General features: G+C 35.8%; 1 protein-coding gene across 1 annotated transcript in view; it reads right to left on the bottom strand.

The window, feature by feature from the left end:
* The window catches only part of LOC143145225 (uncharacterized), a 99,034-nt gene that overhangs the window by 66,617 nt on the left and 5,181 nt on the right, over positions 1–27,236 (bottom strand). The window lies entirely within an intron of this gene.

A 27,236-nucleotide genomic window follows, 5' to 3' on the forward strand; every position in this document is an offset into this window, starting at 1 on the left:
TAATTGCATCAACCATTGTTGGCTATCGATAATAATTTTGTGCCAGCCTGACTGGGATGTTGCAACAACGCTGACATTACCAACGGGTTACAATTGCAAAAGTAGTCTGTTATTAAACACCGACGTTATTTAGTAAAGCACAACGAAACCAACGATTTACGCTCTCAGCTCGTAATTGGATCGAAAAACCATTTCGAATCGATTTACCTTTTAGAACTTACGAGTGTACATCGAATTTGAAAAATAAATAAAATAACGGTACGATTCGAGCGCGTAATGAATTAGTAAACTCTTTCCCTTTCTACTTACCAACATTTATATTTAACCGATCATGTTCGTATTTATGAAAATTACACTCGCTACGTGTACAATGAACCGTTGACGATATCCAAAAGACTATATTTTACGGAGATTTTTTTATTACTTCGGATATTGGAGGTGTACGGAGAACGACTACGCGTACGATTAAAAAAATGAAACCCAATTGCAACGAAAGGGAAGAATTATTTCAATTTATGGAGGAAAGAAGAACAGTTCCGTATTCGGTTTAATTACGAAACTAGGAAGAGTGTAAGTTCTATGTTAGAAAGTAATTAAGTAAGCGTGCAAATAATGGCGCACAATAGGTCGAATTTGTTTAATCGAGTGTTCGAAATCAAAGTGAAACTCCGTTTCGTTCGGCGAGTAATTATCTTAGAAGTCATTGGCACATACTCGTTCTAGCGAGTGAGAAACTTCTTTTCTTGTATGCCCTTAGAAAACACACGTATGTGCGCCTTCGTATGTACTCGTTGTACTCGTGTTTGCACATGGCGTATCCCAATAATAATTCCAACCGGTGATTCACCGAAGTTCCAAGTTTCTGTTCAACGTTTATTCGCGATGGTAAATTTCGTAACAAATTATTCCTTCGAATTTCTTTTTCGGATTCCGTACACACACGGAATTTGCATGTTATTCCTTCTATCGACAATGTCGTCGAAACGTAGTTAAATATGTAATTCGCGCGTAATTTTAATATCTCTGTTGCGATAAAAATCCCACCCGTCGATGAAAATATGAAAAATAAAATTGAAGCAATAACGTTACAGGTGGTTCACGTCCTCTGAACGATGCCGCGATTTACTAACGTTACGCCAATGTACTAACGGTTCAATAGAGAGGTATTAAATTGAGAATACTTTTATGTCTTGGCAGCTGAGAACCGTTTCGTTCGTGATATTAAATCACGAGGACGATATGAAACGGAAAGCGTAGACCCGATCTTACCCAACTCCCACCGCTTTAGAATGGTGGATATTCCGAGGACTTACGGTAATCACCTGAATCCTAAGCAAAATTGCTCGACTACGGTAAATTTCCGTGAAGTGTAATCGTTTAATCTCGCGAGTCAAAGGAGTACCGACAAGTGGAGTAACAACGTGTGATTTCAATTTCACTTTCCCTTGTCCGCGCAGAATTCGAAATTCTTCGTACATTCCCAATAAACGCGTAAATTCCGCTTTCTTCGACGCTTCGTAACCGATTACTGTTAACGAACGAGCGTATCGAATCTTATCCTCGAGCCATCTGGTTTCCGCGGTCGTGGCAAGAGGATTAGAATTCTTCGCGTAATTCCCATCGCGTGATTTCCAATTGACTTTTATCTATCGCTTCGGCGAAGTTTCTTTTCCGGAGTTTAAATGCACCTCCGCTCGTACAATATCTGTTACTCGATACGAACCTCATATTTCTCAAATTGTGTACTCTGTAGGTACAATTTTAATACCACTCCAACGGATCGTAGTTCAATAACACTGTAAACAATGAGTAACAATTGTTTCGCTTCAAATTGAATATACTTTTACGTGAAAGTACGTTGGAAGGATACAAGGTTCCTGCGTCACTGTTGCGCGTAAACGTGTGCGCGAGTATACAAATGTGGTAGAGTCGAGAAAGATTTTGATCCTTTATTACGGTGCTCAAATATTAGGTATATAATACGATGCAGGAGGAATTTTCGTTTTTCTCCTTGTTCCTGCATATTCTTGTAAAAACAACCTCCAATGCATTCTGCTAATTACTTTTGTATTGAAGTAGATCTAAATAAACGTCGAGACGTTTGATGAAAATCATTTGCTTCGACTACGCTTCTCAACAGAAAGCGGTAAGTGACACAATACTGTTACAACGAACAATACAATTCTTAAAAAATAAAGACATTTGCGATATCGGGTCATTTTCTAAATCAATGTGTTTCGTTGTACAAACTTTTATCTCGATATAAATATACATAAATATGATTCTTCCATTTATTCTCATTACTTTCTCAGAAAGAAAAAAATTAACGATCTGGACTTACTGAAATCGATACTGGCCTAGCATTTGAAAAGAAATCAATTGCACGTAAAAAAGGGAGTACCTGGTATAAAAGTTATTTAAACAAGAAACGCAAAAATTTATGAGATTACTCGATATAAAGGCAACTTTTTTGGCGCGTTTCTATGGCTAACGTTTCGTTTCGATCTGTTCCCTTCCTTAAGTTACGAATAATACCACTTCTTCCTTATTTTTGTAACGTAAGTAGTATACACAATTCTTCTCAATTTATCGAAGAAATAACCAATCTGTATCTTAGCAGCGCACAATCTATTCTAACGAAAGTCTGCTAAAAACATAACTAATTATAAAGTTTACAAAACACTATTTAGCAGTAATAGAAGATATTCCAACCGCACATCACACGAATAAGATATTTATTCTATCGTGTGAAATATCCAGAAAGAACGTACGATAATATAGGACGATTTGCTTGCCAGTGCGAGTAAAACACTATACGCGAACGAATCAAATGCTTTAATTTTAAACGGACTGGTCGAAAGAAAAATTCTTCGATTATATAAGTATCTGCGCAACATAATCGATTCAACGTGTTTACGGCCGTCGAGAACTTTTCTTCGCGTAAATCGAGGAATTCTTCGTTAAAGGTTTAGAACTCATTGTGTAGTAGTAAAATTGCTGCCAGCGGCGAGCAAATAAAGAGTGCAACTTAACGACGCGGAAGAAGTTCGAGACGTTAGTCTACTAACCGTGGACGTTGATACGTCCTTCGTTGTGCAATTTTGATTACACGAGGATCGTAAAGTATCCGGAAATCGGGCAGAAATCGTTCGACGGGATCATGAGCGGCTATTCTTCTCAGATTCGTTTCGATGGCAATTTCTTCCAGCGGCGGAATGCAAATCTCTTCGAATCGACGGGTGCTCGCCAAATGGCCACGGAAAATTATCGGTGATCCAGATTCGAATGTACCCGGTCGATACGTCGCCGAACGATAAAATATTGCTTCGAACGAAATCAGAGTCGAATTAAACGTTGCCCCGAGGAGTAATCGCGTCAACCGATCGTGCAAAGTGAAAAGCGCTATACACGCAAGACAAATCCGAGGCTGCGTGCTGGTTTTATTGAAATGGAACGACGTAGAGCTAACGATTTATTTTCTTTTCCGTTTCATAAGAGGGCGGGCTTGCGAAAAAAAGAAAAATGGTTAATCCGCGTAGATAAACAGCACGGACAATGCGAGAGTCGCAACGCGCGCAACACCTTGGACAGAAACGATCTTGGACAATTCTCGGCATAAACATATGCATATGTACATATTGGAAAGTATATGTATGCGCATATACCAGTGGTAATACGAACGCTGTCGTTCCTGTAGAAATTGCAGGGTTCGTTAAACCATTCGCGGAGATCTTACAATCACGCGCGCAAGGGGATTACAAGACAGCTTGCGTGAGAAAATTACCCTTTGATCAATTTCACTCCACGAAGGATGCATTAGTCGTCTTCCGCTTTTACCGAACAATTATCAAGATCGGAATGTTATCGAATACACAACCAACGAGGTATTCGGATCTGAAAACGTGACTTTGGAAGACGCAAGTACCATAAGAGAATTACTTTTCGACAGAAAGATCATTAGAAGAATTTATATGTAAGTTTAATTTAATCTCGTTAAAGAGGATAAAATAATTCATTGCGATATGTCGTAGTACAATTAGATAAATACATTTTTAACAATAGAGTATGCGATAAAAAAATATGTAGGTTTCGAAATACCTACAACGCATCGAAATAACGAGCTGTGGAATAAGGTTAGTTTGAATTTAAATAACACACGTGCTGTGATGTCTCGAATAATACTTGTCATATGTATATAAAAGGCAGCGTATTCTTCTATATACGTTCGGCATTATTCGCTGCGCATTTACTTTTCAATTTGTAAATATTTTTTTAAATATTTCCCCGGTCTTTCGGTCATACAAATCATTAGGAGAGTATACATACCGTAAAACCATCAACGATTGTGTTTAGCTCGAATAGGTACCCGAAGATCTAGTAGCGGAATATACTAGTATTATGCGCGACGGCTTGGTATAAATTTGCTAAGAATAAAATACACTATTTACGAGAAAAAAATACGGAAAAAGTTGAATTACGAGTGCATAGATATATGTATGTACTTTAAGCGTTATGTACGTGTTAACAAGGATTCGTAGTGATTACGAACGACGTGCATGAGATTTTATGTTTAGGATAATTTCAGACCCAAGTCGATCTTATGATAATTTCTCTCTTATACTCTCACACTTAATTCGTGATTTGATAATAATAATAATTTTGGTACGAAGAGCAATCTGCTACTTTAATTTCCGAGTAAGGCTTATCTAGCAGATCCTGCCTCGATCGTAGACGCTCTTCTTAATCGTTCGAACAGTCCAGTCGAACTAATTATTTAGTAATAAATTATCGAGTAATTGCTTTGCGATTAATAGCTTTGCGTCTAGCAATGTACTATACTATTATACTATTGAGTTGGCTAATAAGTCATTACGTTTTTTCCCAATAGATATTAATATAGCTTTTCCAATGTAATTAACTTCGTTTTAAACAGCGAATTCGTTATATATCTTGATAGGTTGTAGTTTAAGCTTCTTTTTAAAAAGAGTCTTCTGCAGAAGACTGTTTAAAAGTGTTTATTCGGCATTAATTTTAATATCGATAATTACAAAGAGCATTTTCGTCATATTTTGCTCTACTATTTCCGAAAAGGAAAAAATACTATGCAAGCGCATAAAAAGTTATGCGATGTGTATGGTGAGGACGTCTTAAAAATACAACGGTGTTAGAATTGGTTTACAAAATTTCGATCCGGAGATTTCGATATTAGGGATACTTTGTTCTAAGAAAGACCAATCGAAGTTAATGGCAACAAAATACTGGCACTGATCGACTCAAATCGACGTTTGACAACACGGGGGATCGCTGAGAGACTCAATATATCAAAATCGACTATCAAGAACCATGTGAGACGACTTGGATACTTGGATTAGTAAGCTCGATATTTGGCTACCTCGTGAGCTCACAGGAATCCATCTCGCTAAGCGTGTTGACGTGCGCGATTCTTTGTTCAAACTGATCATTTCAAAATGATCCATATTTAAATCGTATTATAACAGATGATGAAAAATAGATCGTCCACAACAACGTTGAACGAAAATGATCATGGAAAAAGTATAATGTACCTGCTCGAAGCGCATCAAAAGCGAATATTTACCAAAAGAAGATTATGCTGCCAATATCAAAATTTGAATTGAAATCTGGTGGGATTTCAAAGGAATTGTTTTCTTTGAATTGCTTCCAAGGAACCGAAACATTGATTTCGATGTTCATTGTCGTCAACTGGATAAATTAAATAATGCCATCAAAGAGAAGCGTCCAGAATTGGTGAACCGCAAAAAATGTTGCGTTTCACCAAGGTAACGCTAGACGACACACAAGTTTGGTCACTCGTGAAAAACTGGTACAACGTGGGATTACCACATCGAGCATATTCTCGAGATCTGGTACCATGTGATTACCATTTATTTCGTTCTTTACAAAACGCGTCAAATGACAAATCCTTTACCGCTAACAATGATGTCGAATTGTTTCTGAAACAGCTTTTTGTCGGAAAAGGTAAGAACTTCTTTGAACGTGGTATCGCGAAGTTGCCAGAAAAATGGGAAAAAGTAATCGAACAAAATGGAGAATACGTCTTTGATTAAAGTTTTTGTTTTCATAGAAAATTTATCTTTCATTTCCAGGAAGAAAAAACGCAATTACTTATTGACCAATCCGATATCGTACTATCGTAGATAAGCTTGCTGAGTTTCAACTAGAAGTTCTGGACAGAAACGTATTACTTGTTACATAAAAAGATCGAATCTCCAAAGAAAGAGGATCCAATCTCTGAGAGGCCCTGTCCAGTATGGAAAGTGTTGATCCAATTTACACCGCTCGAGACGCGTAAACGTCTTCCGTCTTTGCGCGATAGCGAAACCTACGACTCAATAAGTACAGCAGATTTACCGTGCATAGAATATAAACTGTCATGCACGTTGGTTTATCGCGTGGTGATCATCGATCGTATCGTCCACCTTCTTAAAATCTCGCGTTAAACGGCGATCGTGTCGCGTTACTCGCCCGACAACGAGCAAAGTGATACGAAGTGCACGACTATTTATGTAAATGAGGCTTCCGATACGATCGGTTTAAAATCAGGTGCGTGGCATTATTTTTGAGTATAATTATTCCAGTACCACGGTGCACCACGGTTACCTAATTACACCGGCGGCCGATTTCGTTCAATCAACGGTCTAAGCTTCGGGTATGGGAGCGAAAATCGCATTAAGGTGGCGCGTGATTATATTTTCAGCGCGAGGATATCGTTGCACCGTGCTGACGCTTGAACCCTTCACTGTGGTTTGAAGTATAGCCTGCACGTGCCGGCCGAGCACGTGTCGAGCGGCTTAGGCGTTTCCGAAAGTATTTCTCTCGATTAACAAATTGAGTCGTCAAGAAATTCGACTCGTTACGAGCGAGCGTGTTTCTTAGCCGATAATTTCGCTTAAGAAAATTATAAATAATCGCAGGCTATACACGATCGCGTTAAAATGGATCCCTAATTTTTGTTTCCACGTTGCGTGGAAAATTGCACGAGTCGTTGAAATTCTTCGAAGTCACGCGAAACGGCACGGTTCGAAGAACCACCGACAAGAAATTGCAGTGAAATTCAGTCGTTGGCCAAACTGTGGTCGAATTTATGAAATGCCATACTTACGAGACGCAAACGCGAAACTCGAAGGCACCGTTTTACGAGACTCGTGAAACTATTCGGCACACTGTCCACAGCACGAACCGATTACGTTCCGTTTCTAAATGCTTCTTGTCTCGCGAAGAGATTACCGTGATTTCGGTATTACGCATACTTGAAACGATTTTGCATGTTCAATGAACTTTATTGGATCTCGCGAGCGCCGGTTCCCGAGACCGTTCGTAGAAAGAAAAAGTCGGGTAGCTCTATCGACACAGAAACTTCAGCCGCTTTCGAAATAATGGGCACGCGTTTCAGGAATAAAAAGCAGCATGCTCGAATGTTGCCGAATCAAAAAAGCGAGCGCTGTGACATCAAACGTGACCAGTGAATTCTACGAAATTGTGCCGCGATTTAGGCGTCCGTGTGGATTCTGCAGCTCCCGCGGTTATGACGCTTGTTTTGCTCTTCGGAGAAGTGCACCGAACAGGCGTAACCGGTATACATAAAACGTAACGCGAACACGAGCCACTGAACGAGCTATCGTTAATCGCGAGCACGGTAACGTATAAACGATACTCTACAGGGTTACGATATCGTTACTTTGATTCGCCGCGAATAAACTCAGTTTCGTATCGCGACAATTCACGATTACGGGGCGCTCCAATGATTTACCAATTCGTCGAAAGGTGACAGCCAAATTCCAGCTACTATTTTCAACTAGATCACGACTCGACAGAGACCGTGCAATTAAGTAAATAATTTAAATAAATTTGTCCCAGTGTGTTTACACCGATGAAAAACTTGCTCGACTAGCGAAGCGTCGAATTCGGTCTAACCGAGCCAGAAGTTATTCTTCGAGCATAAATGTTTTTGCGTTCACGTTCGGACCGTAGGAACGAAGCTGAAACAACGAATCGAAAAATAAATGTTTCCACGGAAACTGCGAAAGCTGAACAGATTCCATGAAACTGTAGAGTAATCAAATATTTGTCGAAAGTGCGTAAGCGCGAAAATAGAAGGTAATTGTTAGAAATATCAAATATTGTAATACAACATGCAAATATAGTGCAGTCTGTCACAGAAGAACAGAACGAACGTTCAATTATGATACGGATAATGAAGTAAATGTTACTCTGAAACGAGGAGTGGAACGTGTACGAGTAACGGTTAATTCTTTGAAACAACAGACAAATATTGACTACAAACAATTAAAAAACATCAAAAGACGGTTAAAGGTATTTGTAACAAGCGGACGGCACAGTTTCAAAAGACACAACAGCCAATATTGCGCCAAAACATAATGCAATGTATACGATAGTACTAAATAACTAATGCTTATTTTTATTTTTTAAATTAAGTATTATACAAAATATAGTCCAAACAAGCATATTTTAATTTCAGTCCTTTATTACGTCATTGGTAATTTTAATTACAAACGTTTATTCAAAATTTTAACGATTGCTTCCATGTTACGATATTTAAAATAACATATAAACTAAATCCGTGAAGAATTTAACGCTAAAAGAGTAAGTAGTGTACTCGATAAATCGTTAATATTAATTATTTGAAATATAATAATATGCAAAATATACATATTACATTGTTAAGTCATTGAATATTTATTAATAATTTACTATAAAGTAAGAGTAATTATGTTTTCATTGATCGATTATAATGGTTGGTCGTACTTTCTTAACCTAGTGTATTTATCGATATCGCGGGAGGTCTTAATTTATCGAGGAAGTACAATAGTATTATGAATTGTTAGCTCATTGAAAAAACATGAGCAGTAACTGTTATAATACCTATATAATACCTCCTATACAATAGTGTATTTATCGACATCGCGGGAGGTCTTAATTTATCGAGGAAGTACAATAGTATTATGAATTGTTGGCTCATTGAAAAAACATGAGCAGTAACTGTTACAATACATACGTGTTTTCTGTATCGAGTGTGGGACGTTTCGAGATGCTTCCACTGAAAAAATTTATGACAGCGCAACAGTTTTGTTACGTTTCCACGGAAAAATAGTCGCTCTTTCTTATTTGCATTAAGTTGTTGATCGGCAAGTATGAAAATAACTGCGACTAGAGGAAAGAAAAGGAGCGTCTATATATTCGAGTAGAGTTTACGTCGGTGGACAGCACGAGCTACGAACAATGCCCGGTGAATTGCATTCCAGGGGCTCGTCGACTCAAGGTCTATCGCGCAAAAGTGCAAGGCACTTTTAAAAGGCCTACGTGAGTCTCGTGACCCCATGTACATATGTAGTATCAAGGTACTATACGATCGATAAATAATATGGAACGTGCGCATTTTACCGCTATAATTAGACACTGCATACGATCGAAACGTATCAAATAATTACGTATATATATTTTCGATAACATTCCTCACTTTATATCAATGTACTAATTGGCACAATTTTCTACAAAGTTCGTAACGATACAGTTTTACGAAGTGTTTTTAATTACGATTAATTTGAGCTACCATTCGAGTCGATAGGTCTTAGCGGAAGGGGACGGAGAATAAATATGTCGAATTTTTAACGATTAATTTAAATTATTTAATAATTAATAATGAAATATTACAACAAGTTATATTTATTAACGCGCGTATGTTCTTTCTTGTGAAACGAATACGAATGGAGAGATCCATTAGGGAAACCCACTCGGAGAAACAGTACGTACAATAGGAGAAATACAAACTGACAAACATAAAACTTTACCTAGACATTTTTATGTTTCTGACAATTCATATAAGATTTGAATTCGAGAGTGAATAAATATGTGTTTCTTCTATTGTTGGATTATGAAATGTGTAGTTTTTCATTAAAACATCTCTTTAATATTAAATTTATTGTATTTTCATATAACGCAGAAAAGAATAAAAAACCTTTCTTTGACATTTTATTAGGTATACACGTATTACACGGACTCCCAAAACTTTAAGACATTAAATACGCTAGTAATTTGAATATTTTACTCGTTTATCGTATAAGTATACATTTACCTAGCGATTGTTCTTATCGAAGTAATCATTGCCACGATATTTTTAATCAATTAGGAAGAAATCGAGGGCGAAGGCAGGAGTAGCGTACCAAGCGAATAAGCTTTCTTCGCGTTGTGCGATTTAAGAGCTTACGTGTAAATCCTAGGTAGTTTATTAGAGACAAGTTTTGCAGACCACGGCAGAGAAAAGGAAACAGTAACATCGTGCATCCGAATGATTTTTTCTATTTTCCATGCGGTCAGCCGATCGAGTCACGAGAGTTAGCTACGTGCACAATACGGTACTCGGCACGGTGCATCGAGTTACATCTCGGGGCTCGATTCAAGGACTACGTACCATACATCGTATTAAAGTTCACGACAGTCTCGGAAACCTATACACAGAGAATGTTATCGCGAGCGCATGAAATTCATCGCTACACCTCGAGCACACCAGTCAAGCAGCGTTACCATCTTCTCACGTGAGCAATACTCGTTACGAGTCGCATCGTTATTCTCGTCCAATCCAATTAGAAGCACCTGAGAACTAAGGATAGCCGCGTTCAAAGCCACGTAAGTCGGAGCTACTGCTGTCAATGCGTTGCACCTCCACTCGCTTGACTTTTTTTTTACCCCCACTGTTGTCAATCAGACATGCCGAAGGTCGATTTGAAAATAGACGAACGTGGAGAAATTCTAAAATGTTTCTTCGTTGAAAGATCACCATTACTGAATTTCAAAATACTCGACATCGCTATTAACCCGTCCAAGCTTAGAGTTCGAACCGACATTCGATAGAAAAACGTTTGGTACGATAAATTCCTTTTCGTGACGCGATGCAATGGTTCTTTCAGCAATTACATAATTCTAAGATATTTTTCAAATTGGATTAGAACATTTCATCACAATTGCTAGAATTGTATGGAAAAGTCTGCAACGTTTAAGATTTATGAAATTCATTGTAGTATTTATTGAATAATTTCATCAAAACTTTTCTTTTATACAAAACGGAATTTATCGATTCTATCAATTATTTGGATAGAAGTTATAAACAAGTAGAATAAATGATATTATTCCTTCATTTTACAGTTAGTTTATTTGTATCGATCACATTCTTTTGTAACTTATCTTACACGTATCTGTAATATTTAAATTGTAATAATTATTTAACTGCGACACAAATCCTTTATCGATTCTAATAATACAAATTAACTGTAAATACCGATATACAAACTACCATTTTAACAAATTAAATACTCAGAATGTACCTGTATTTTACTTAATCTTTAATATTAATCGTTGTCTAGTTTACATTCTATTAACTAGAAAGATTTAAGAGAAAAATACATTGAATTGTTCTGGTTGTTTTTAATTATATGCAAGAAATCACAGACATAGGAAACATTCGAAGACTAAGGTAACTCGTTTTGTCGTAGTGTTAGTTGCATGTTACTACAAAAAAGCGTATACAACAAAAAATATAATAGATATAATCAAAGTGGAGCAATAGTTGCTTTTATAATTTTACACGGCAACTTCTTATCGCACATTCTCGATGTTTGTGCACACTCTGGGGGCGGGGCTGGCCGATAACAAGGCATTAATGCTAAAATTGGAAGCGTCCACGTATCGAAAACAAGATTTACCAATTTAGGTTTACCGCATACATTTTGTTAGTTTTCAGCTCGGGTTTCGGACATATCAGATATATCCCGTAGAATACTTACAAAACGCTCTATTAAAGTGTTTAAAGGAACTAAAGAATAATATTTGTGTCGTTGAATCGTGACTCTACAACCTCTAACTTTCCAGTCTAAATCTAAGCAATCCTTCCATCTCTTTCCTTTTCTTCTCTTCTTCCGTTGACTTTCCGGTTTTCGGAATAAAGGCCGCTCTTTCCTACCCACTTTCACCATTATGCTCGAATTTACGATCGATCAAGCTTGATATGGAATCCGAAACTGAAATTCTAAAAGCTAAAACTTGACTCGCGACCGGTCATAAGTTCAATAAATAACAGCAATGAAAAATACATAAATTACATTTTAAGAGCCCGTAACTGTGTCCTGGGAACTCGCATACCAATTCATTTCTGTGATAACAACCAGTTGTGTCTTTCGACAGAACTAACTTTATTTTGGGAGTTTTTCCAAAGTAATGGAGGTTTACTTTATTCAATTGCCCTTTAATATGAAATAAAAGTGTCCGTACCTTACCTGGACTTGGCTATTAGATTTTGTGCACCGCGAATGAGTGTTTCGATGTTATTCGATGCGTGCAAAGGTTGACTCTCAATGTTATTTATCGCTTCAGCAGATAATTAACATATTATTTAATTTACTTACTCTTAACACGCATCGAAACGGTTAATGAGAAATTATGAGAAAGAAAACCCAATAAATTATACTTGTTATTATATTTTGCTGTTTCTTTATATAAATGCATGTTTGTCTTGTTATTCGTAATACTAACATGTATCTATGTTTTTAGTACAGAATTGACCGGTAAAATGGAAGAAAAAGAACCGAAATTTATGTTTCTTATGAATAGTCAATAAAACTCACTCCTTTCTTAAACCATCAATTTATTACACATATTCCTCTAAAACCTTTTTTACCTTTTCGTAAGGTGTGATGTTTTTCACATATGTATTCACATATGTATTCACGTATAGTATTAGTAATGCTCGGTCGAAAAAATATTTTACATAGTATTTCTTCTAGATTACATTCATGAGTGTATTATCAACCTCGCACAGGTGCTCGCAAATATTTCAATAATTTTTCAATAATCAGTATTTATCAATAATTACCAAATATTAAATTCTCCTGAAAAGAATCGTGAGATATAGTCGTAATATGAAATCGAACGGAAATAAATGAGCGTTGTATCTTGCTCTTCTCGTTTTATTAACGATATCGATCTACGAAGAAGAAATAATCACTTGTCTGACATTACCGTCGATAATTGAGAGAAACAGAGTCAGAACGAAACGAAACGAAAGGTCTGAAAGCAACGTGGAGGCGTTACTAACCAAACCAATCGTGGGTGTAATGGTATCCGGTAGTAATGTAACGGCAATATATGGGAGCGTGATTATTTTTGCAGTTTCGCGCCACAACGTGTCGCAGTGTGGAATTATTCTCTCAGCGCGCAAGATCAAGGGAATCTGGTTTCTCGGCGGTAGAGGCAGTTGCAAGTGTATCCGTGATTATCTCGACGCGTTCCCGCATTTGCATAAAACCGCAGCGTATCTCTGCCGCCGCTTCGTCTCGTGACGAAGAGCACGGTAGAATGGTTCCAGTCATTGTGTCCGCTTAGAACGTTGCCGTAGATCTTATCCTTTAATCATGAACGACCCGTATAAACGGATTCTTAGATTTCTATCGTCGCGTTCCTTCAGTGGCCGCCTATTATGCATCTCGAACAATTGCGTTTACACATAGAGGCGTCAATGCGCGGGAATAATTTCTTACGAAACCGGGGAGCGTATTCAGACATCGGACGAACAACTGACAGCTTTGACCAATCTCTGATGCAGTTATTAATCTGAAACTCTGATAAATAATACCGATTCAACGACGCGTCCCGTACCGTAATTTATAGAAAGATACGCGAAGAACGGGAAAATCGTGTCATTTTACGCATTTTCGAAAGGTGCAATTTACGAAATCAAGGCTTTCGACGTCGTTAATATTTTTATACCGGTATGTATGTATGTAATTCCAGACAATTGTACTCGATTACGAGTACTCCGAGAATTCAAATTTTCGTTATTACAAATTTACCGATTCGCTATATCGATCAGGGAAATAATACTTGACTACTTCGTAATAAAATACGAACAGAGGCAAACTTTTAGTAGCCTTCGCACAGGATGTCTTGTAACTGGTAATGTAAGCGGCAACGCTGTCGTTCTACATGAGAAAGTGAATTGAAAATATGGAACAAGATTTTTTCATACGTGTCTTTGTTTTCGAAAAAATCGATTTTGAAATTTCGTAAAGTATAGATGCGATTGGATACAATTTGTTAACGTGGGTATCGATTACTCTTTACTTTTATTTGTGTCCTTAAATGTTCATCGAAGTACAATGCTCTCTGTTTTTTCGTTTATTTGTACCGCCTTCGAATTACAGTTAGAATCAGTTGAAATATATAATATAGTATCATCGTCGATTCTCACCAATATCAACGTGGAAGTAAAAATAATAAATAATGGACAGACACGTTAAATAAGCTATATGTACTCAATCGTGTACCCGTGATTACTTTTCTCGGAAACAATGACTTCATTGAACAAATTTCATTGTACATTTTCGTGTAATTTTCTCAACTAGAATGACATATTCTGATTTTCAATTTTTTACACCAACATCTGGTTATGTCTTTAACAACGATTAATAGTTCTTCGATTATCGAAGCTCTCTTACTCAATTCTGACATAAATACATCAGGTTTAATCAGCGTATAATACTAGATTTTTTGTAATCGGAATATGTTTTCAAACGTATCATTTAATTGATATTACATGCAATTTATGCTGACAAAATTCCTAATAAATTTCGTTCGATAGGCGACTCATTAATCACGATCTATGACGTTTTCATACGTCGATATTTTTAAATCGTTTGATCTCCACACATCTGTGCATTCTGCAAAAAGTACTCGCATTCACCTTGGCGAGCGAAAGGTTATTAAGCATGTGCAGTCGCAACGCCTTGACACACGAATTTATCCTATGTCAACAAATTTATGCGGTCGTTTCGGTCAACGACACACGGAATGGTTTTTAAACCTGCCCATATCATTTCGTGCACATTCATCACCATTCACCGTTTCTTTCATCCTCTCACTGTCCCAATATCGAAAGCCTTTGACAGCAAAAAGCGACCAAGTGACGCGATACACTTTAAACTGTTTCCTTCTTAATTGAGAAATAAGAGACAATTTTCCACCGGTTAAGGTATCACAAACGTTTACCTTCGTTCTCTAGGAAGAATGCGCTCTTGCGTAAAAAAATGCATAGCCGGTTTCAGGTCATTTAATTGATCATACCCCTGGTTACGCACCGCTTAAACTTAATTTCTTATTTTCATTAATCGTCTTTAGTAATTGAATAATCAGTTTCCGAATAAACTTTGTAACACGCGATGCGTGTTCTCGTTCAGTGAACGTACATCGTGTGTTAGATACAATGTTACATATTCTTTCTTATACATCTTTCTGAGTTGGCTTTATTTAATAGATTTCATCTGCATACAACGCAAGCAGGTATTGCGCAATTGTTAATTTTGTTATGAGAACGGAAGAATTTGAACATCCCGAAAGATGATTGATCCGCCCGAAAAAATAAATTGAAATTATTGAATACAAACGTTTGTCCAAACTTTCGTCTTCGAGGTATTTAATTTTGGAAATGCATGGGACATGCACACACTTGAACGACAAACACGAGTTCTCGGGTCAATGTTTACCTTTGTCATATCTAAATAGAAAAATTACAGGTGTTCAAAAAATAATTTTTCATTTTTGTTATAATTAATTGACATTTGAAAATTCTGAAAAATCAGCACATTATTAGCGTAGTTTTGATCGAGTTTCAGACGCTTCTAAAATTTTTTTCAGTATTACGAAATAGTTGTATGTTGAAAGTTACTATATATATATATATACTTATTAGCTGCAAATGTAGTTCACATTTATAACGGGAACCATGAATGTTAAGTGTGCGCGTATGCTACTGTTGTTTCAAAATTGATTTTCTCGAAGACAAACATTCGTAGGAAATAAATTATATCATGCATTTTTTTTAAGAAGAACCACTATTCCATCCTTTTTTTTTTTAAGAAGAACCAGTTACATTTTTTTTCTAACTTCTTTTTGGACAGGTGCTACGTATCGTTAAAAAATTCTTTCTCATTTTCAATAGTGTCTTCTCGGTAAACACCGTGAATATTTCGAGCAATTTAGAAGTCTTTATTGAATGCAAACAACGATAAATAAGTATCTGAAACGTTAAATCTCGTCATTTTGATACTCCATAACCTCGAACTTAAAATATCCGCATCATTACTATCGCGAATGAAAAATATATTCTAATTGTGTGCAATACTCGACCAAACAAATTTTCTAGATAGGAAAAAAATGTTGATCGAATTAAACTGTTAAAAACTTATGGACCAACACAGTGTAATATTACAACAACGTACATATTCTCTAGCTGGTAAAAATTCGCGTCCACACTACAATAACAATGCTAATCTGCGAAGAGAGAGAAAGAGAGAGAAACGAGCTGCGAGACTATAATGAAAACCACTTGTAAATTTTCCAAAAGATGGAAAAACACAAGTGAAAGTATTGAGAAAAGTATCGATACCTTTACGAATGGGAGGAAGTGAATTTAAGATGCGAAGATATCGCTTTCTACCGAGGCATAAATTCCTTCGTTTAACAGGATCGAAGAGAGCGAGTAAGAGAAAGAGAGAAATGTAGACAGGTAAGGAATCGCTATTTGCGAAGACACGGATGCTTTTCCTGAAGGGATCAGGAAATGATCAGCCTGACTCTCTACCCACGTAAATACTAGGTTGAACGATAAGTTTCGTCGTTCGATAAAACTTATTAAAGAGTATAGTACTAAGTTTCAGTGACAAAACTTATTGAACAATTTACTACGTACGGATTCTCCTTTGGACACACCTACTTCGTGATCATTAAAAAATGACTATCTTTTATGCTTAAATTGCCCTGTATTTGTATCTTTGATACAACTTAGGTTCTGTCAACGAAAACGAGTCTGATACTCAATTTGGGGTTGTTGATTTTATAAGATTTATATAGGAGTCATTTCATAAATCTTTGCGTATTTAACTGTAGGGACTCAATTTTTACTAACTCGATATGACGTTTATCGATGCTTCGTATTCAATATCTTACCAATGTTGAAGCAAGTCTAAGCAAGATAGATAGGTAATATTTAAGCCATATTTTAGTTTTAGCGTTTAATGTAGTAGAAGTTATGTATCAGCAATATTTATGGTAGCATTGATTTCAATGTTGAAACAATATATTTGAACTTAAAATTTTCTTATATACACGTTTACGTATAAATAGTAGAAAAGATACTTTCCATACGATTAATATTACAATATAGAGAACTCTTGTAATTTAGCAATGCCTTCACGAAGAGAATAAAATTATCTCAAAATAAGAAAAGAAATCATTCGTGGTTTATTGGAGAAACATATATTGATAGATTGCCACATCCTTTAAAGTCCTTATATTTATCAGCAGATGAAAGAAAAAGTATGCAACGAAACGTTGCGTAATATATGTATAAGAAAAATGAGTAACGTAAAGAAACACGGTATCTTTGGCAATATTGTAATGTCAGTCTCTGTGTATCGTGCCTAATCTGAAGTGAAAAATTAGATGTAGAAAAGTAGAAAAGAAATCTGAATACTTTGTATAAATTTGTTTAAACATCGTTTCATACTTCTTTTATACTTTTATTATATTCCTAAAAATATATCAAGTATTATAAAATGTTACTCTTCTGAAGCATTAATCAGACGATATAAGTATATCTCGCCCTAAACGTTAAAGGAACGATATCGACTCGCGAGATACAGAATACTTCGCTTAAAAATCGAATATTAATTATGTTTTCCCTATCGAATAGGATACAACAAATTGAAAATGAACAAGGTATGTTGAAGCGAGCGAGTAACTTCAAAGCGATACCAAAGTCGTAGCAGTTGGTCAATACTAAGGCAAATTACAATTTATTATACTTTTCATTATGTCTTTAAGAGAGAAATATTAATCGATTGGTGAGTTTTTTACGACGAAAATAAGTAAAAACAGAATCTCGTTACAACTACTTTTATTTATAATATATTCGAATCATTTCTGGAAAACTTTTTATTTACATATAATCGTAAATGGTACAAAAAAGAAGTTGTATTCCGTTGTTAACATTCTTATGACGATGCAATGAGAAATATAAAAGTTTTTTGTTTGCATTAGTGGTTGACACATCGATATGCACGCGGCATCGCTTTGAAGCTCGGTCAGTGGGTTTTTAATTCCATAGCTGCCAACCGCTCGAGTCGACGGGTCGCTGGAGGTGAAGAAACGTAATCAATGGTGGGGATGATTCAGTAGCTTTGATCTCGTGATAAAACTGTATCTTTAAACGAGGAATTATTCTATCTCGTCTAGGAGTGCGAAGAGAAACGAGAACAGCTGCATGTGTCCGTTCATTATAAATATACGAAGAAACTGCTTAGGACAAAGTTAGTACATAAGATCATTTTTATAGAAATACAAAAGACATCGATATTTATTTTTAATAGAATAATATTTTTTTGTTATACCAAATCTGATTATTTTTGTAACATATACATCAATAACTGAAACATCATATTTAGATGTTTCCATCTATCTGATTCGTCCTATACGTTCATTTTTAAGTACTTCACGATTTCAATTTGTTATTGTTGGTTAAAACTTGTTAATGGAAGAGGGGAGAAATTATTTTTATAAAGCTCTATTTATAAAGTTCTTTTTGTTTGTTCTGTGTCTTTATATTCTTATTTTGTGCAAACTTACAATAATAACTATATAATTACTGTGTAATTTGTATTGGACTTTTCTGTCTAGAAATAATAGCCTAGGATATATACGTTTATATTTACTGAAACGAAGAAGAATATTTGCAAAACAAGTGATATCAAAATCGCATGTACTTTTATACTATATGTGACAAATATTATCCATGTTGTAAATCAATATTATATACAATAACAAATACCATATATTAAAATAGTATTTCTGTTACGAACGGAAGAAATCAAATCTAAATTTGTAACCACAAATGCAGGCTAATAATTTGTTTTTTACATAGCATTGCAATTTCAAAATTTACAAATGCATTATGCGATAAATACTTCCAGTTTGTAATGTATGAACAAACGTGTAATACATGGGAAACGTATTAATAGGACTTTCATCTATTTAAGTTCAGTGTCAACTGCTCGAGAGTATTTTGATCATGCAATTAGTATTTATTCAGCAATTAGTATTTGTTTAGAACTCTGACACGTGAGTCATATGCTAGGACCTTCACCCATCTTTTTACATACTTTATCGAAAATGCTAACGTTTTGTATCGAAACAACGCAATTCAGGAGGCTGTCAATGTTGTCATTCGCGGTACGTGGTTAAACCGGTAAAATATAAATAATCTTGACACGATTCACTTTCTCCGGTGTCGTATTATTAAGTACAAAAAAAAAAATGTAGTGAAATATTCATATATAAAGATGACGTTTTTTAATCTCTTTACACCAAGCTCATTATATTTAATTAAGCGAAAGTATAAAATATGCGCGAAATAAAAACCACGAGGTAGGGGTACTCGTTAAAAGTTTCATCCGGACTCACCGGAGTGAGTACCAGCAGTGTTGCAACCTCTCCGACGTATACGTATTTACTTAGGCAAAGGTTAAAGCAAAACAATCGGCGACAAAGATAAGGGAGAGAGTGGGTGTGAATTTTTCGAATGCCCGAGAGATTACTCATTGTCTCTCCCTCTTTGTTCGCCTACTAACTGTAAGCTAAGCGTGACTGCATCTTTACGTTCAAGGATGACTGGAATATAGACGCTCGACATGCACGAGTGGTGATCCTTCGACCCGGAATCTCAACTTGTTGACTACGTTCGAACTTCGAAGCCAATTACGGATAATACCGAATGATGTCGGCATAATATTTGAAAATAGCGGTACGCGAGATACATTCCATAATAATCAAATGATAGATGCAACAAAGCTTCACACGATGCATATAACGATAAATGATCGCAAACTTTTCTCGACTTTTAAACCAACTTTTTAATTGTATTACTGTATTCAAATATTTTAATTCGACAAATATAATAACATTGAAGGATACTCGCACATCTTTTCGAAGGAACACAGAGAGAATTGAATTAAGAACTCTTTCCCATTTTTCGTTCTCTCTACGAAACGATAGAATTGCAATCGTACGATTATTTAAAATAAAAGTGAATTTCTATTCGAAGTAACTGTACAAGGGAAACGGAACGAACTTGTTTCGTGGAAAGTTGAGAAAATGCAGGTTTCGTCGGTTCACCGTTATTAATGTATCCTAGGAAAATCACAGGAATACAGGAAGTTCGCGAAGACTACATGCGCAAGGACGAACAAGGAGATGCACGTAATCTCTCAATTTCACTCGAAGAGAAGTGTCGTAAAACCTATCTTACGACAGTCCTTTTTTTTTTTCTTTAACCTGGCAAGCTGTCTGCGCATTCTCGTTGCCGGGAATGGGAAACGTCGAAACGAAACTCGTCAATCGACGTCCGTCTGCGTCTTTTAGATCGCGTGTTTCTATTCCATTTAGCATTTGATACGTGCGAATGTTACGAAACTTCATGGTTTCACCCGCACGGTTTCACGGTTTCAGCCGGTGTCAACACAAAATTCATGTGTTCCCTGGAAGAACGACTCTCTGACTCTTAGACACCGACAACTCGAATTGTTTCGGAAGAAATTTTTCTTAAACCGATACCTGTTGATGCAAAAGAAAACATAGGCATAACAAACGCGTTTGGACCCTAGACTTTCGGCGTTTTAGTCAGGCGAATCAATTTTATCGTACCTATGGTCGTAAAAGGGAGAAAGCTGGACGAGTATGAAAAAAAAAGAAAACAATACGGCAAAGAGTAGTATCAAAATTAGTATAAAAGTCAAAGGAGAAGATACAAAGAATACTTATATCAAAGTACATAAAAAGCAAACAGTAAATATACACTCTTCTCGAAAGTTTAAGTTACATATATTATAGTGGAAAAAATATAAATTGGTGTTTGAAATTTATGAAGAAGTATTAAAAATTGGTGACTAAATCTTTTTAATACCTTTAATTATGATGTGGTCGTAGTCTTCAACGTCGGTCATTGTATGAAATAAACGAAACCCTAACGAAATACTAACTGTCGAAGTGAAAAAATTATACACTTTAATGGTAAATCAATGTAATGCTAAAGTTTTTCTCGTATTTGTATTTTAAATACATTATGGATAACGACTTTTTCCAAATTTTGTGGGCATTTAAAATTATATGAACTAAGAACGCCTAGATTCCATCGGACCGAGACTCTCGTTTTTCTTACGTTCATACTTGAGATAATAGCTCGATGCAAGGAAGCGGTAACCGTCTTCCGATCAAACGCGGGTGTCAGCAACTGTGCCCCTTATAAATCAATTGTCAGACCATAAACGGTACGCTAAATTCAAGGTGGTAAAGTAGAACCGGATTCCGATCGGCAAGGAATCAAGCGCTCTGTGATTTATAAGTGGTCAATAACCGTAATTACTTATTAGACGTAGAGTAAGGCCGACCTAGAAAATGGTCCAGTCTAACAATATTAGCCGTTCTAGAACCTCGTTGGACCGTGACAATACTGATAAATATGTATGTACGTACATTGCTGTTTAAATCGGTATAGATTTACACATTTGTAAACGAAACGCGCAAGAATTCTGCCGTTGCCGTACATACGCTAGTAGCATATTTATTTTTCTACGCATATCGAAACGAAAAGGTTAATACCACTGTTATTGTTTGCCATAGGATACGACGTTGACTTATACGAAATATTACTCTTGCTCCAACTCCAACTGCTCAACATCGTGTACAACTTTGTACGCGTGAAAAATATTTAATGCCTAATGGGATTAAAGCGTGCAACTCGCACGAGTAACTTTTGTAAATTATACCGATACATTCATTTTCTTTCGAGCGGAAGCAACGCGACTAAGGAACGCGAAGGTTATATTTACCGCAGATTTTTACTTTATATTGATTATTCAAAATCCTTGATTGAAGAAAATTGTAACATAGTGTGAAATACGGATAAAGTTACAATCTTAATCGAGCGATTATAATTGAACGATTACAAATACAATAGGTAATCAGTGCAATATGGTATTTATTACAAATGATAATTTTTAGATTGAATAAGTAAATAGTACATTATTTGGTGACATACGAGTATATGCACGTGGATGGGAATCAAAACTATTGTATAATACAGCAAATCAAATTTTAAATCGTAATGACAAAAAGATCATTTTAATGTAGTTAAAGTTAATATTAAAAATCATAGTTCCGTATCCTAAATAGATTTCAATTTGTTGTAACCTACGTGTATTCACTATTTAGAAATATTTTCTTCGGCAAATTCATTTCAAATTCTTTCTCTATCGGCTTTCAACCGCTTCGAACAAAAGTATCCTACCGATTTTACCAAAACCGACGTCTCATATGATTCATGTATATTTCATCGTATACGTCGAATACGTCGACAAATCTGTACATTCCCTTACCTTAGCGAGACACAGTGCTTGACTGGTGCACGTGACTGTGCCCCTTGCAACGCGCCTCTCGTCACGTGCATCGGACAGTGCACCGGCTGCCACGCTCTCGTGCACGTGAATTCTGCATAAAGCAGCAACAGTATCAACGGCGTTTATGGCTCGACGGAAATCAGGTCTACCTGAACCCGTGCCACTCGACAATCGTAAAAGACGAACGAGCGAAACCCACCGTAACACGTTTTCGTCCAAAATGGTAGCCAGCTCAAGGCACACTTTTACCTAAATAACGAATAACATTTTATTCGCGAGTTAAATACTTATTCGGATAAAAATTTATTCGGGTAAACATTTATGCGAATAAAAATTTATTCGGATAAACGCTTATTGGAAAACGTGTTTATTTTATTGTGTAAACTATCTTGTACGTTTCGGGTTGTGTATATACGTAGTGTATATGTGGTGTTTGTCCCTTGCAAACGTAGAATATGTTTCTCAGTGTGAACGTGAAATTTGTTTGGGATCTTGTATATAAAAGTGCGAGGTCTATGGTGTATTTGTATGTACATTTCGGTTGTTCATATGGTATTTCTATGGTGCGCGTAGCACGTACATAGGATTTTTGTGATTGTTTGTGGGATTTGTCCGTTTTCTATATATGCAATAAGGAAGACCGAGCTGACTGTCTTAAAATTGGTTTATTTTTAATACTGTTGAGTTTTCAATTACTAGTTCTATCATATAACCATTTAATAAAATGCAATTTTCATATCATTTTGATGTAGTAACGAATATAATTTTTAATCAATTGTCATGTGGAAACCTGTATTTGTGGCAAATAGTTTCGACCTTGTGATTAGTTGTCACGGACGAGAGGACATTATGAAAGTACATTATAACAATTTGTAAGTTAAAATTATGACAAGTGTACATGACTAATTCACTAGTGCATTCTTCATGGGTTCAATTGTCACATTTCAAACACTGAATACTGTCGACTATTTGAAAATGCTTGTAAATAGATTGAGCCAAAACACCCTTTTAAAAGTGAAAACAAACTTGTCACGTTGAAAACCAACCCCGACCTACTTGGAACAATTGAAGCAGAAGTTGGAAGAAAGTTAAAGTCGTATTTCGTGATAAAAAGTTTCATTGTATTTCCATGAACATGTATTTTTACTTGTATCGCAATGTATACGATTCTCAAAAAAAAACTTGTTCGCACGACCACAAATGCGTTGGCACGTTTCGACTTCCGATTGGGAGAATGCGGTTGAGTGCGCAAGTTGATTGGCGATTACTTCATTGCACTTGTGGTAGTATAGACAAGTATTTATTTTTGAGGCCAGTGTAACCGTAAGTCGGGATCTCCTTATTTAACTTTCGATGATAGCCGTTAATGCTTCTGTTTTAAAATAAATCGATGTCGAAATCAAGCGTTCGAAGAAACCTTTCCGACAATCGATTAATAAAAGATAAATTGAATTCAAAGTATTTTTATTCACAATATTATGTACACGATAATTTACTTTTACTTAATTAATGGAATAAATAATATTTAGCGACATAAGCTCGTATTTCCGAGACTGTCGGCTAGGAAATCTTAAAATGGCATTTTCCGTTTAGATTGGGAGAAATGATCTGCTAACTTTAGGCAGTGTTACATCTTACTTAACACGTGTTAAAGACCTGTACGTGCAGAGATTCCATCAGAAATTCTATCGCTGCTGCCCCTTGATTATATGTACCAAGAGACGATTGTAAGATCTGTACTCTGAAAATCCAAGATAAAATCAAGATAATGGCAAATAATTTAATTACTGTAATTGCTAACTGAAGATGACTAATAAGTTTTCTGTGCAAAATGATATTATCAAACGGTAATTATTTGGCTATGAAACGCAACATTATTAATTTTAAGTTACTCCAATTTCGTTCCTTCGAACAATAATAATAACTGAAAGTAATTTTAAGTTCGTTTGCAGTTTGCATTGCAGTTTGCGATAAAGGATTTGCTCCCGTTTTAATTTTTATACTTCGAGTCACATTTGTTTCGATAAACGAAAAAACGAACGTAGTTTACCGAATTTGGAAAGCGACGTAAAGGAGAAATTAAGTACGAAAAAATATACAAATTTTAATTCTAGAAATTCTATGAAATCGCAGCACGAATATAAGCACACTGTCATTTCGAGCAATGTCGTTCAACCAACAGCGCTAAATTTCCGCTACTCCAACGGTTTCTTTTCGCCAGAGAATTAAGGATAAGTTCTTTGGCGTGGTTTCTCAAGCAAAAATGAAAAGAAAGATAGTCACCGCACGACAATATAGATGCTGGTAGACAATCGCGATTCAACATTGGTAAGAACAGACGTATTGTACTTGTTCGATGGTAAAAAATATATTAGCAAACAAGTGAAACGAAACTGTACTCAGTCCCCATTCCGAAACTGTCATAAATCATCGTAAAACTACAATAACGACGACCAAACAATGTTAATTGCTAGAATGAATTCGATCCGTACGGTCCTTTGGGAGCTTTTTCTCGTTCGGTACAATAAACGTGTTCATTTTCCCGTAAATCTCCAACTCACGTTGAAACTAATAACATTTTCTGTATCGTAGAAAGTTGATGTTTAAATCAATGCACCTGCCGCGGCCAATGAGATCGCTCGAGCATTACCGCGCGTTTGAAAAATCCCTTGGGCACGGGATCGTGTTCAAGTCACGAAAACACGAACAGGAAGAATAGCGATCTTGCGACAGTTCTCTCGGTCGCTTTGGATACTGCGGTTCGCAAAAAGTGTGCGCGTAATTAAACGCAGACTCTGCAACCTGCAATCTTTGCGAATTTGCAGTCTTACGACTCGAACGTATTTCACTCGACCGAAATGCGAATCACACCACGGCTTCGGTATAAAATAACCTAGGTAAATATTTATTGTATTAGTTTTGGAAAGTAAAGATATGCCAAAGATACTGTTACTTTCTCGTTCAACTTTCTATGCAATCTGAAGAATTACAAGTGCATCGCAAAACTTTGAGCGCTGGAAGAATGTATCCACCAAATCTGCAGACGTTTGGGTACCTATAATATGCGATACAGATAAAATTATTTCGTAGTTACAAATTTCTATTTCTGACCAATTCATAATTACGCTTTTGTTCCCCAAATAGTATCAATAATATGTAGTATTATGTAAGTGTTTTAAATGTATGTAGTATTTTACAGGTAGAAAGGAAACTTTGTCAAATGATGCAGTGAGTGAGATATAACTTTGAAATTGTCTACTTAAATTGACCAATCTTATTGAATGCAAAGTAAAAGGAAAATGGAATGCTTAAAATAAAGCGAATCGATTAATAGGTAACACGATTTAATGCAAACGTGTGTAAATTGATTAAAATTAATTTGATCGTCTTAAAAATAAATGAGAATTTTCCTACAATTATTCGAATCTATGAACACGACGTATAAATTAATAATTATAGATAACCTTCTTGTACTCGTAACCTTGGATACTTGTAGCTGTTGCAAGCGAGCAATAGTAATAGCAAATTTGCATATCCAGAGCGTTGAAGGCTCATGTACGGTAAATTCACTTCCGTGCATTTAGTTATGTGCCTTGATTTCGCTAATAACTTACTGGCATCAACGCCCGACTACATGTAGTTTATGACGTATTTAGTTCAGTTCCTGGTAGACAATTAATTGAAAATTAATCACACACTTTTACAGAATCCGTTTACAACATAATTATTCAATGTTCAATACGGTCGAAAGATTTTTGCACGTGTTCCGTGTATGTGACCACTCGTCTGTAAAAGCTTATTCAAAGTTGTGTATTCATAGACGTGCGATAAATTTAAGTCTAAGTATTAATAATTGGCTACTACTGTACAGTTGCCGCAATTGTTAATACCACGGTGAAACTGGTATTTTGAGTAATAAATCGATTAGACGCCGTTTACCGATTGGTAGAATTTCTGTTTTAAAATACTGACTTATGAACTCTTATGATAATTATACTTCATCGATATCTTTTGAACTGTCTTATGTAAGTACTGACAGTATGTATTTCATACGTTTGAAGTTGCAAAGTGTAGACTATTCTTAATAATAATAAAATGATTTCAAATTTGTCGTGAGTTCATTACTTGTGCAATTTATATTCTAACGTATTAAAGACACGTTAGAATATTTCTTGCATACGGCAATGAACGTTTCGAACCTAAAGATACGACACTATGTTTTAAAGTACCGAGATCAGACATGGAAGACTATGGAAGAGAATCTGGTATATTTGCAGTGATGTTTTTCATTTAAAAAGATAAAGTCACTTATCTATAAATCGAAGCCTTTTGTCAATTGTGAAAGAAAATTTGTACCAAAATATAAAGTAACTCTTTTCAATTCTTTACTCTTTTTTGATTAATTGTTTATGATCGTCTCAACAATCCAAATGGATTTTTAGCGATTCGGTAGGAACTATTGATTATGCGTAACGGTAATTGCTCAAATTCAATTTATTTAAAAAATATTAAAGGCTTTAACACTTTGGAATGTTTCAAATTATTTTTTACATAGACGAAATTAATATTATAGTGCAATCTATCGATAGAAAAAGTGGATTCGGACTACGGTAATTTTTGCGTTACACTTTTCACACAGAACAAAGTATCCTGTTCATTGAAATTGTAATTATTGTAATTTGATCT

Source organism: Ptiloglossa arizonensis, chromosome 1 (assembly GCF_051014685.1).
Source record: "Ptiloglossa arizonensis isolate GNS036 chromosome 1, iyPtiAriz1_principal, whole genome shotgun sequence".
Taxonomy (NCBI): Eukaryota; Metazoa; Arthropoda; class Insecta; order Hymenoptera; family Colletidae; genus Ptiloglossa; species Ptiloglossa arizonensis.